This window comes from Onychomys torridus, chromosome 1 (genome assembly GCF_903995425.1).
Source record: "Onychomys torridus chromosome 1, mOncTor1.1, whole genome shotgun sequence".
NCBI lineage: Eukaryota > Metazoa > Chordata > Mammalia > Rodentia > Cricetidae > Onychomys > Onychomys torridus.
This window is the reverse complement of record NC_050443.1, coordinates 3,551,201-3,556,901: the sequence shown is the minus strand read 5'-3', so window position 1 is coordinate 3,556,901 and position 5,701 is coordinate 3,551,201.

Genomic DNA, 5,701 nt, shown 5'->3' with positions numbered 1-5,701 from the left:
GGAATTGTGTGAATCTGTAGATTGCTTTTGGTAAGATTGCCATTTTTACTATGTTAATCCTGCCTATCCATGAGCATGGGAGATCTTTCCATTTTCTGACATCTTCTTCAATTTCTTTTTTCAGGGACTTAAAGTTCTTGTCATATAGGCCCTTCACATGCTTAGTTAGCATAACCCCAAGGTATTTTATAACATTTGTGGCTATTGTAAAGGGTGATGTATCTCTGATTTCCTTCTCAGCCTGTTTGTCTACTGTATATAGAAGGGCTACTGATTTTTTTGAATTGATCTTGTATCCTTCAATGTTGCTGAAGGGTTTTATTAGCTGTATCAGTTCCTTGGTTGTATTTTTGGGGTCACTCATGTATACTAACATGTCATCTGCAAATAGGGAGAGCTTTACTTCTTCCTTTCCAATTTGTGTCCCCTTAATCCCTTTATGTTGTCTTATAGCTCTGGCTAGAACTTCAAGTACTATATTGAATAAGTAGAGGGAGAGGGGACAGCCTTGCCTTGTTCCTGATTTTAGTGGTATTGCTTTGAGTTTCTCTCCATTTAATTTGATGTTGGATGTTGGCTTGCTGTAGATTGCCTTTAGTATGTTTAGGTATGTTCCTTGTATTCCTGACTGCTCCAAGACCTTTATTATGAAGGGGTGTTGGATTTTGTCAAATGCCTTTTCTGCATCTAGTGAGATGATTGTGTGGGGTTTTTTCCTTGAGTTTGTTTATATGGTGTATTACAGTGACAGACTTTTGTATGTTGAACCGCCCTTGCATCGCTGGGATGAAGCCTACTTGATCATGGTGGATAATTGTTTTGATGTGTTCTTCGAGTCTGTTTGCCAGAATTTTATTGAGTATTTTTACATCAATGTTCATGAGGGAGATCGGTCTGTAGTTCTCTTTGTTGCATCTTTGTTTGGTTTAGGAATCAACATAATTGTAGCCTCATAGAAGGGGTTTGGTAATATATCTTCTGCTTCTATTGTGTGGAACAATTTAAAGAGTATTGGTATTAACTCTTCTTTGAAGATCTGGTAGAATTCTGCAGTGAAACCATCAGGTCCAGGGCTTTTTTTGGTTAGGAGACTTTTAATGACTGATTCTATTTCCTTAGGGGTTATTGGACTATTTAAATGGTTTATCTGGTCTTGATTTAACTTAGGTATGTGGTACCTATCCAGAAAAGTATCCTTTTCTTTTAGATTTTCCAGTTTTGTGGAGTATAGGTTTTTGAAGTATGACCTGATAGTTCTCTGGATTTCCTCATTGTCTGTTGTTATGTCCCCCTTTTCATTTCTGATTTTGTTAATTTGGATGCTCTCTCTCTGTCTCTTGGTTAGTTTGGATAAGGGCTTGTCTATCTTGTTGATCTTCTCAAAGAACAAACTCTTTGTTTTATTAATCCTAAATATTCTCTTTATTTCTATTTTATTGACTTCAGCTCTCAATTTGATAATTTCCTGGCATCTGTTCCTCCTGGGAGACGTTGCTTCTTCCTGTTCAAGGGCTTTCAGGTGTGCTGTCAAGTCACTAGCATGAGATTTCTCCAGCTTCTTTATGTGGGCATTCAGTGCTATGAATTTCCCTCTTAGCATTGCTTTCATAGTATCCCATAAGTTTGGATATGTGGTGTATTCATTTTCATTGATCTCTAGGAAGTCTTTAATTTCTTTCTTTATTTCTTCCTTAACACATTGGTGATTCAGTTGAGCATTATTCAGTTTCCATGAGATTGTAGTATTTCCATAGTTTTTTGAAATTGTTGAAATCTAACTTTAAACCATGGTGGTCTGATGGAACACAGGGGGTTATTCCAATTGTTTTGTGTCTGTTGAGACTTGCTTTATGGCCAAGTATGTGGTCGAATTTAGAGAAGGTTCCATGGGGTGCTGAGAAGAAGGTATATTCTTTTTTGTTTGGGTGGAATGTTCTGTAGATATCAATTAAGTCAATTTGAGGCATAACATCAGTTAAGTCCATTATGTCTCTGTTAAGTTTCTATTTGGCCGATTTGTCCAGAGGTGAAAGTGGGATGTTGAAGTCTCCCACTATTAATGTGTGGGGTTTTATGTGTGATTTAAGCTTTAGTAATGTTTCTTTTACATATGTGGGTGCCCTTGTGTTTGGGGCATAAATGTTCAGAATTGAAACATCATCTTGGTAGATCTTTCCTGTGATGAGTATGTATCTCTTTTGATTTTAGTTTGAAGTCTATTTTGCTGGATATTAGGATGGCTACACCAGCTTGCTTCTTAAGACCATTTGATTGGAAAGTCTTTTCCCAGCCTTTTATTCTTAGGAGGTGTCTCTCTTTGAATTTGAGGTGTGTTTCTTGTATGCAGCAGAAAGATGGGTCCTGTTTTCTTATCCATTCTGTTAGTCTGTGTCTTTTTATATGTGAATTAAGTCCATTGATATTAAGGGATATTAATGACCAGTGATTGTTCGTTCCTGCTGTTTTTTTAAATTTTTTGGTGGTAGTGTGTGTGTACTTCTCTTCTTTGGGGTTTACTGCTGTGGTGTTACCTATTGCCTGTGTTTTCATGGGTGTATCTGCCTTCCTTAGGTTGGAATTTTCCTTCTAGTGCTTTCTGTAGGGCTGGGTTTGTGGATAAGTATTGTTTAAATCTGGTTTTGTCTTGGAAGGTCTTGTTCACTCCATCTATGATGATTGAAAGTTTTGCTGGGTATATTAGTCTAGGCTGGCATCCATGGTCTCTTAGTGTCTGCATTACATCTGTCCAGGTCTTTCTGGCTTTCAAAGTCTCCATCGAGAAATCAGGTGTTATTCTGATGGGTTTGCCTTTATAAGTCACTTGGCCTTTTTCCTTTGATGCCCTTAATATTCTTTCTTTATTCTGTACGTTTAGTTGTTTAATTATTATGTGGGGAGGGGACTTTTTTGGGGGGTGTAGTCTGTTTGATGTTCTATAGGCTTCTTGTATCTTCATAGGCATTTCCTTCTTTAAGTTGAGAAAGTTTTCTTCTATGATCTTGTTAAATATGTTTTCTGTGCCTTTGAGTTGGTATTCTTCTCCTTCCTCTATCCCTATTATTCATAGGTTTGGTCTTTTCATGGTGTTCCAAATTTCTTGGACATTTTGGGTCATGACTTTGTTGGTTTTAGTGTTTTCTTTGACTGATGAATCTATTTCTTCTACCGTATCTTCAACACCAGAGATCCTCTCTTCCATCTCTTGCATTCTGTTGGCTATACTTGCCTCTGAAGTTCCTGTTTGTTTACTCAGAGTTTCTATTTCCAACATTCCTTCTGCTAGTGTCTTCTTCGTTGTTTCTATTTCCCTCTTCAGGTCTTGTATCGTCTCCCTTGCTTTTTCATGATTTTCTTTCAAGTACTTATTGTTTTCTTCTTCTTTAATTGTCCTTTCCTCTAGTTTTTTATAGCGTTCTTCCCATTTTTTGTTTGTCTGTTCCTCTACTTTATTTTTGATTTCTTCTATATAAGGCTCTAGCCTCTTCATGATGTTACTTATAAGGTTGTTTTCTTCTTCTTCTTCCATTCTGTGATGTTCAGGTCTAGCTGTTGGAGAAGGGCTATGTTCTGGTGATGCTGTATTGCTCTTTGTTTTGTTGTATGTACTTCTGCCTTGATGTCTGCCCATCTCCTCTTGGGTTCGTTCTTGGTCTTATCAGTGTACTTGGTCCAGAGAGAGTTGACAGATTTAGGGAGCCTCTCTCTGGTCCAGATGGAAGCTCTGGTCCAGATGAGAGTGCTGGCCGGAAAGGAGCTGGGGCCTGGACTCTGAGTCTTGGGAAGTCCCTGATGTCTCCTTATTTTGTCCAGATGGGAGCTCCTCTTGTCCAGATGGGAGTTCCTCTGGTCTCTGGTCCAGATGGGAGTTCCAGGGCAGGATGGAAGCTTGGGGATGGTCTCTGATTCTCAGGAAGTGGCTGGGGTCTTGGACAAATGGGTGTGGGGGCAGGGTGTGGAGACTGCAGTGTCTGTCTGCAGTCTTGGAAAAGGGGAGCCTTCCCACAGGGCCCGCCGATTGGCAGGAAACTGGGGCCAAGTTGATCAGGTCCTCCCGGGTTGGCCTGTGTCCAGCGGTGGGACCCAGGCCCAGTTGCCTCTCTGACTATCACCCAGGCACTCACCTCTGGTCCAGATGGGAGTTCCAGGGGTGGATGTTCTTCTATGATTTTGTTAAATATATTTTCTGTGCCCCTGAGTTAGTATTCTTCTCCTTCCTCTATCCCTATTATTCTTAAATTCGGTCTTTTCATGGTGTCCCAGAGTTCTTGGACATTTTGTGCCCCAGCCAGCGGGGTGTCAATGGGGCCACCCACCTGTGGGAGAGAATGAAAGGACAGGGCGACACAAAGAGACGGACAGCAAGACAGAATTCTGATCAACCCGCCAATCTTTATTGTTCTCCACTTGGCTTATATAGCATAAGAAGGGAAGGGGCAGGAAGGAGGGAAAGGGAACAGGGGCGTGTAGAACATGGAAGGGGTGCAAGACGTGTGAGGCAGATAGTGCAACTGCGAGACGTCAGCTAAGGTCACTGGTCAGGGGCAGTATATTCTGTTGCTAGGCTGCCTGACCCTGGAATGCTCTTTACGTTCAGTTGTCATGGCACCTGACTGTGGGATGTTCTCTTATCTTGGGAGGCCTCTAGTTACTGCTCTGGGAAGGGGCTTATGAGTTGTTCTTTGGTTTAGCTAATACTTTCCATGGTTCATGTTTGGTTCCTGACATCTTGGTCCCTAACAATTTTGTGTTATGACTTTTTTGGCTTTAGTATTTTCTTTGACTGACGAATCTATTTCCTCTATTGTATCCTCTACACCAGAGATCCTCTCGTCCATATCTTGTATTCTGTTGGTTTGCTTACATCCATGTTTCCTGTTCATTTACTCAGGTTTTCTATCTCCAGCATTCCCTCTGTTTGTGTCTTCCTCATTGTTTCTCTTTCCCTTTTCAGGTCTTGAACTGTTTCCCTCACCTGTTTAATTGCTTATTCATGGTTTTCTTTAAGGATTTTATTCCTTTCTTCCAATTTATTTGTCTTTTCCTCTATTTTTTCCAATTTTTGTTTGTCTTTTTCTCAATTTCTTTATTGATTTCTTCCACTTGTTGATCTTTTCCTCCATTTCACTTTTTCTTGAAAGGCCTCTATCTTCATGATGTTATTCTTAAGGTTGCTTTCTTCTGCTTCTTCCACTTTGTGATGTTCAGGTCTTGCTGTTGGAGGAGGGCTAGGTTCTGTTGTTGCTGGATTGCTCTTTATGTTGTTAAATGTACTTCTGCCTTGATGTCTGCCCATCTCCTCCTCTCTCTCTAGATACAGATAGAACTCTAGGTCTGGATAGAGCTGGGGGTTGGTTTCCAAGCCTCAGGAAGTGGCTGGGGTCTCAGGCAGATGGAAATGGGGGCAGGGCGTGTAGATTGCAGGGTCTGCTGCTCCACGGTCTTGGTGAACAGGGAGCCTTCCCACAGGAGGCCTGTCTGCAAGCCAGCAACTGGGTGCATAAGGATCATTTTAATGCTAGATTAACATGCATTAAGTGAATGGGTGAAGGATGAGCCACCTATATCTGAAGGAATGCATGACATCAATGTTTTGAGACTTTTTAAGTTAAGACATGACTTCTCATGTCATTCTTGCCCAGGTGTTACTTGTATCTTGGTTTGGATGATTTATTAACCTCTGAAGTTGAGCTCGCCATCCAAG